Genomic DNA, 7,853 nt, shown 5'->3' with positions numbered 1-7,853 from the left:
GAGTCCCGCGAAAAATTTTTTTTTAGATGTCAGCAGCTGCAAATACTGCAGCTGCTGACTTTTAAAATAAGGTCACTCACCTGTCCCAGGGTCCAGCGATGTCGACACCCGAGACTGAACCGTCCCTCGATCCTCGGGTGCTGCCGCGGCCATTCTCAGTGAGGGAATCAGGAAGTGAAGCGTTCCCTACTGCGCATGCGCGAGTCGCGCTGCGCTTTCTCAATGGTCCCCGCTATCTCCTGGGACCTGTGTCTTTCCCAGGAGACAGCGGGGGAGTGCGGGAGGGGGCGTGACTCCCATGGGAGTCTATTCCCGGAAGTGGGTGCAGATACCTGTCTTAGACAGGTATCTGCACCCCCCTCCCTCCTGAAAGGTGCCAACTGTGACACCGGAGGGGGGGAGGAATCCGATGAGCGGAAGTTCCACTTTTGGGTGGAACTCCGCTTTAACTCCAATATCTATGAGTTAAAGCGGAGCTCCAGACTCCTTCAGAAAAAAATAAAAGTCAGCAGCTACAACTACTGTACCTGCTGCCTTTGAATATTTGGACACTTACCTGTCCATGAATCCAGCGCTGTCTTCACCCGAGCTGATTTTTCAATTGGCTCTCGGGTGCAGTCGTCACCATCTTGGGTAAGGGAAACAGGCAGTGAAGCCTTGTGGCTTTGCAGCCGGTTCCCTGCTGTAAGGAGTACGCTGCACTTTGTGAAGGGCCCAGCGGCAGGGGAAGGAGGGGGGGGCGAACACCCGGATGATAGTGAATAAAACCTTGTGAGCTGCTCTATAATATTGAATTACCGTATTTATCGGCGTATAACACGCACTTTTTTCCCCTTAAAATCAGGGGAAAATCGCGGGTGCGTGTTATACGCCGATCCCCTGCGATCCTGACCTGTCAGAATTAAAAAATCGCTGACCGCGATTTGAAAATGGCGCCTCCGGCGCCGAAATACACAGTGCCGGTCCTCGGCTCTTCTCGGCGGCTTTCGGTTTCACTCGAGCGCCGCTCGAACCTAGCCGAGTATACTCGGCTAGTTTCGGATAGCTCCGCTCACCGTCCGAGTGGAACCGAAAGTAAACGAGAGCCGCCGAGAAGAGCCGAGGACCGGCTCTGTGTATTTCGGTGCCAGCGGCGCCATTTTCAAATCGCGGTCGGCGATTTTGAAGCTCACAGGCTTCAGCAAGGCTGGACTGGGGCAAGGCTGGACTGGGACAAGGCTGGACTGGACACTGGGGAAGGCTGCACTGACATGGCTGCACTGACATGGCTGCACTAGCAAGGCTGCACTGACATGGCTGCACTGACATGGCTGCACTAGCAAGGCTGCACTGACATGGCTGCACTGACATGGCTGCACTAGCAAGGCTGCACAGGCAAGGCTGCACTGGCAAGGCTGCACTGACATGGCTGCACTGGCAAGGCTGCACTGACATGGCTGCACTGACAAGGCTGCACTGACAAGGCTGCACTGGGCAAGGCTGGACTGGGGCAAGGCTGCACTGAGAAGGCTGCAATGATGGGCATTTAAATGTAAGTTTTTTTCCCTTCAACTTCCCTCCTAAAAGTTTTTTTTCCTTAAAATTCCCTCCTAAATTGAGGTGCGTGTTATACGCCGGTGCGTGTTATACGCCGATAAATACGGTAAATTAAATAAACGTCACTTCCTTATATCATGTGAAAAAACATTATAATTAAAATAAGTGCAGCGCTTAATGTATATATACAATCATCCCATATGTGATCATGTGCATATAATACAAATAACAAAAATGTTTAAATCTAACTAAATTAGTAATTTGGCCCAATTGTTCGTACCATATTCTTGTGAAAATGTGTAAATAAACCAACGTGCCAAGCCACTTATAATACAAATATAGATTGATCAATTGTCCATATGTTTTCCTTGTGGAATTATGTTCTAAACGTGCCAGTCCACCTATAATAAAGAGAAATAAGAATAAAATAAAAATGACAACATAAATCAATCAATTGGTCTCTTTACAGACATCCGCCACCGTGCTTTACCTTATATTACGGTGCTCCCTCCACCGGGTGTGCCCGTACCTTCATTCCTATTTATTCATGCCTTGTAAAAGTTAATTCCTTTGAAGTTCCCCTCCTTGATGATTTTTTTCTCTCCTTAGCGATATAGCTTCCAAATCCCAATCAGAGCAATGTAAAAAATCAGACCTTGCAATAGTGCTTTATCCTTTTTTTTAAATGTATTAGACCATACAGCACAACATATATGCACTCACATTTCACAGCTCTGGTCTTATGTGCTTCCGGAGCTGCAGAACCGGTGGACAGGTGAAACTATCGCCCTACCACCAGTAGTATATGTTATACACACATGCTTGATAAAGATGTTTTAAATGTGAGTGCATTTTTAAAAGGATAAAGCACTATTACAAGGTCTGATTGTTTTACATGGCATTGCTCTGATTGGGATTTGAAGGAGAGAAAAAATCATCAAGAGAGGAACTTCAGAGGAATTGCCTTTTACAAGGCACGATCAAATAGGAATGAAGGTATGGACACACCCGGTGGAGGGAGTACAGTAATATAAGGAAAAGCATGGCAGTGGATGTCTGTAAAGAGATCACTCGATCAATTTTTGTTTGTATCTATTTTTGTTTCGTGGACTGGCACGTTTATAATATAATTCCACAAGGAAAACATGAACAATTGTTTATGAAGCAATCAATTGATCAATCTGTTTGTTCTTTCAAGTGAATAATCGTGCCAAATTACTAATTTGGTTTGATTTAACCACTTAAGGACCGAGCCTCTTTCTGAAATTTGTTGTTTAAAGTTAAAAACTGTTTTTTTTTTATATAAAATTACTTAGAACCCCAAACATTATACTTTTTTTTTCTAACACCCTAGAGAATAAAATGGCGGTTGTTGCAATACTTTCTGCCACACCGTATTTGCGCAGCGGTCTTACATGAGCACTTTTTTTGGATAAAATACACTTTTTTGAATTAAAAAAAAAGGCAACAGTAAAGTTAGCCCAATTTTTTTTATATTGTGAAAGATAATGTTACACTGAGTAAATTGATACCCAACATGTCACGCTTCAAAATTTCGCTCGTGGAATGGCGACAAACTTTTACCCTTAAAAATCTCCATAGGCGACGTTTAAAAAATTTTACAGGTTGCATCTTTTGAGTTACAGAGGAGGTCTAGGGCTAGAATTATTGCTCTTGCTCTACCGATCGCAGCGATACCTTACATGTGTGGTTTGAACATTATTTTCATATGCGGGCACTACTCATGTATGTGTTCGCTTCTGCACGCGAGCTCGTCGGAACGGAGCGTGTTTAAACATTTTTTTTCTTTTTTATTATTTATTTTACCATTTATTTTTTATTTTTACACTGTTTTTAAAAAAAAATAAAATGTGTCACTTTTATTCCTATTACAAGGAATGTAAACATCCCTTGCAATAGAAAAAAAAGCATGACAGGACATCTTAAATATGAGATCTGGGGTCAAAAAGACCTGGACCTTTATGTCTGTTCTAACCTTCTTTGCGGCAACCTATCACAGACCCATTAAAATGAGCAGCTAAGAAGTATTGACTGAATTTTTCTTTAAAGATGAATTCCAGTTGTATTTTTTTACTGCATAGGCATATTGGTCTAGCTTGGCACAATCTAAGTATGCATATCTCATATGAAACGATCCATAAGCCGCACGTCCTGAAGCAGACCCATGTGCATAAAGTGAGATGAATGGCAGCCTCAGCCAGGCCATGTACTCAACTTGTTTCGCTCTGCCCCTTGGAGCTTAATCATGGGGAACATATGAGAGAGACATGAGATATATGCATATCTCAAACGTGATGGACAGCTGGGAAAGCTGACTATCAATGTAGTAATAATTGCTACTACAATGCTAGCCAAAATCTTCTGCGTCCTGTGCCAAGTGACTTCCTCACTACACATTGACCAAAGGGGGTGTTTGATCGGTACAGCCACCAATCACAGAAGGGCTTGTATTTTATTTAATCACTACAAGGCATTCTATGTTTGGAAGAGGTGGAGATGTGATGTCACTACTCCACCTTGTCCAATCAGAGAATGTTCATTAGAAAAAAAAAGTGTTCTGTTAATGACTTGTATGTGCGAGCAACCTCCTGTGGGTACGCCACTTGGAATAGGACCCGAAAGATCGCGGTTATCACTGAAGTAGCGCCGACTACTACAGTGATGGGCAGATTCTCCTGTGGCCCCTCAGATATGAGATATGCATACTTATATCGTGTCAAGCTGGACCAATGTAACTGATCATACCAGGTGTTTCACTAATGTTAACTTTTCTAAGCTTTTTCGATCCTGTTCTTTGTGTGTGTTATATTTTGCTAAGCTGTTATTTATGATATGCTATGGTGCTATCAAAGATTAATTTAAAAAAATACCAAAGTCCTATTTTACCAGAAAATTATCTTAATTAATACAGATATTCACATAGTAATCCTAGACGTATTGACTTCAGATACACTTTTAATGAAAATCAAAAGTCAGCAAATGAAAAATACACAGTAGTTTACATTTCTCTTGAAAGGTGCCTCCTAGTGGCAAATCTGCATTACTAAGTTTTAACCACTTAAGGACCAGCCTTGTTTTGGAATTTAGGTGTTTACATGTTTAAAACAGGTTTTTTTGTTAGAAAATTACTTAGAACCCCCAAACATTATATATGTTTTTTTTCTAACACCCTAGAGAATAAAATGGCGGTCATTGCAATACTTTTTTTCACACCGTATTTGCGCAGCGGTCTTACAAGCACGCTTTTTTGGGAAAAAATTCATTTTTTATTCAATTTTGAATAAAAAATAAGACAACAGTAAAGTTAGCCCAATTGTTTTTATATTGTAAAAGATAATGATACGCCGAGTAAATTGATACCCAACATGTCACTTTTACCCTCAAAAATCTCCATAGGCAACGTTTAAAAAATTCTACAGGTTGCATGTTTTGAGTTACAGAAGAGGTCTAGGGCTCAAATTATTGCTCTCGCTCTAACGATTGCGGCGATACCTCACATGTGTGGTTTGACCACCATTTTCATATGCGGCGCTTCTGCGCGCGGGGGTTTTTAAAAAAATATATATATATATTTTTATTATTTATTTTACATGATTTTATTTATTTTTACACTGTTTTTAAAAAAAAAATGTGTCACTTTTATTCCTATTACAAGGAATGTAAACAGAAAAAAGCATGACAGGACCTCTTAAATATGACATACGGGGTCAAAAAGACCTCAGATCTCATATTTACACTAAAATGCAATAAAAAAAAAAAAAAGTAATTAAAAAAAATGACATTGAAAAAAATGGGGCAGAAGTGACGTTTTGACGTTGCTTCCACCCAGCAGTGTCATGGAGACGAGTGGGAGCCTCACTCGTCTCCAGGCACAGCAGGGAGATCGACGGATCGCCTCCGCCGCTACGATGGCTCTGGTAAGCGGCGGAGGGCACCGGATCGCGGCGGGAGGGGGGCCTCTATCCCGCCACCGATAAAAGTGATCTCACGGCGAATCCGCCGCAGGGACCACTTTTATCAGAAAGCCGACCGCCGCACGAAAACGGGGGTACCAGGGTTATGGCAGCTAGCTGCTGCCATAACAACGTTATCCACCGCCAAACTTTGGACGTACATCGGCTTGCGGCGGTCGGCAAGTGGTTAAAGGACAGTGCCTTCTTAGTATTGTGCCTTTTCTCTACCTTGTTGCAAAATGTGACATTCAGCCTTTTTTTGTTTGTAGTACTTTGTATATTATGATAGAAGCAGCATGTTCACAAGCCGTATCCAGGATAATGTCTCATCCCTCTGGATCTCTTTGAGGGTATAAATATTTACTGTACTGTACAGTTTGATAGAATTTTTACATTAAAATAAAGTCATGTGCTTGTCGTGTCTTCATTCTGCCTGTGTCATTCAGTATCACATGCAGTACTTTGCAGTACTAAGCCCTATACTTAACCCTCAACCTAGCCCAACCATTACTTTTAACTTACTGTAGCCCTATCCTTAAAGCAGAGTTCCGCCCGCCCCTTTAAAAATTAGAAGTCAGCAGCTACACATACTGCAGCTGCTGACTTTTAACATTACTTACCTGTCCTGAAGTCCAGCGATGTTAATACCGCAGCTGATGTTTACATCGGCTGGTCGGGTGCTGCTGCCGCCATTGCGGGTAAGGAAACCCAGCAGTTCACGGCCGGGTCCCTACTGCACATGCCCGAAGCGCGCTGCGCTCTTTCACTGGCCCGGCAGAAGGGGAAGGAGGAGGGGGGCTGAGCTGCTGGCATAATTTGCCGTGGCCTGGTCTCCCGGAAGTGGGGACCTGGTACCTTATAAAAAACAGGTAACCCCCCCCAAATGTGCCACATTTTGGTGGAACTCTGCTTTAATCTTCAACCTAGTCCTACTGTTATCTCTTACTTTAGCCCTATCCTTAACCCTCAAGCTAGCCCTGCCCTTAACTCTTACCTTAACCCTATCATTAATTCTCAACCTAGCTCTACCCTTTACTCTTAATTAAGCTCTACCCTCAACCTAGCCCTATCATTAACTTTCAACTTACTGTAGCCCTTTCCTTAACCCTTAATTTAGCCCTACCGTTACTCCTTACCTAGCCCTATCCTTAACTCTGAACCTAGCCCTACCCTTAACTCTTACCTTAGCACTATCCTTCACCCTCAAGCTAGCCCTACTCTTAACTCTTACCTTGGCCCTATCCTTAACCCTCATCCTAGCTCTACTCCTAACCCTCAAGCTTGGACTATCTTTAACCCTCATCTTAAAGCTCAACTTAGCCTTCATATCTAAGGTCTGGTAAGCTTCAATCTCTTATCTCATCTTATCCTTCCCTAATCTAAAAGCCCCTGGTTTGTAGCATTCCACATAGAAGGGCCATTGTGTGAGAGCTGTGGCCAACGCTGTATCCTGGCCTAGGCTGACAAGGTCCAGGCCTGGGGCAGCACTTTGCAGGGGGGCAGCATTGAAAGAGTCCCCGCCGGCTTGCGCTACACTGTTAGTGTAGCGCCAGTCTTATGGGGCGGACTGGGCTGAGAGGCAAATTAGTCTAGTGCCTCCATAAAGCGGCTTCACTGCTTCCGGTATGCGGGCGGCTGCCATTCCGCAACTGTGGGGGAGGCGCTTCTAATTTTGACTGTCCTCTCATGCCAGACCACGAACCTTCCTCACTGTGCTATATGTTTTCTGCTGCACCATTGGCATGGTTATTTCTTCTTAGTCCTCTCCATAAAATTATCAGAAGTTTGTGCTTAAAGTAGAACTATAGGCAACACTTTTTTTTTCGTTTTGAATAGAGTATGGGAGGGTTATAACCCCTGTCAGTTTATTTTTTTACCATCTCTGTCCCTTTGCAGAGATTTCCCTTCACTTCCTGCCCCATAGCCAAACAGGAAGTGAGAGGAAATATATGCAAGTTAATCTATTGCCCGCCTCCAGAACGAGTGTCCCCACTTGAAAATTTCAGGGCGGGTCTTAAACAGCAAAGGGTGTGGCCTTGACAGGAAGGGGTGGGTCATATAAATTAGGGGGTGCAGGAGTTTAGTCAGGCCTAGGGCAGCACAAAACCTAAATACACTACTGGCTTTGGCCCCTCTGCATTAGTCTGACATACTCCCTACTGTTTTCAACCAGCAATGCTTGCTGTATAATGAGACCTGGTCATAAATTAAGCAAATTCTGTAAGTTGTAGTCCTTCCCTTGCTCAGTCTTTACACACATAAACCAGGAAAGATGTAAACAGGTCAGAGTTAAAGAGATTTGCAGTGAGAAATTACACGAAATATAAACTTTGCTGGAAATTA

This window comes from Aquarana catesbeiana, linkage group LG10, assembly GCF_042186555.1.
Source record: "Aquarana catesbeiana isolate 2022-GZ linkage group LG10, ASM4218655v1, whole genome shotgun sequence".
NCBI lineage: Eukaryota > Metazoa > Chordata > Amphibia > Anura > Ranidae > Aquarana > Aquarana catesbeiana.
This window is presented reverse-complemented; position numbering follows the sequence as displayed.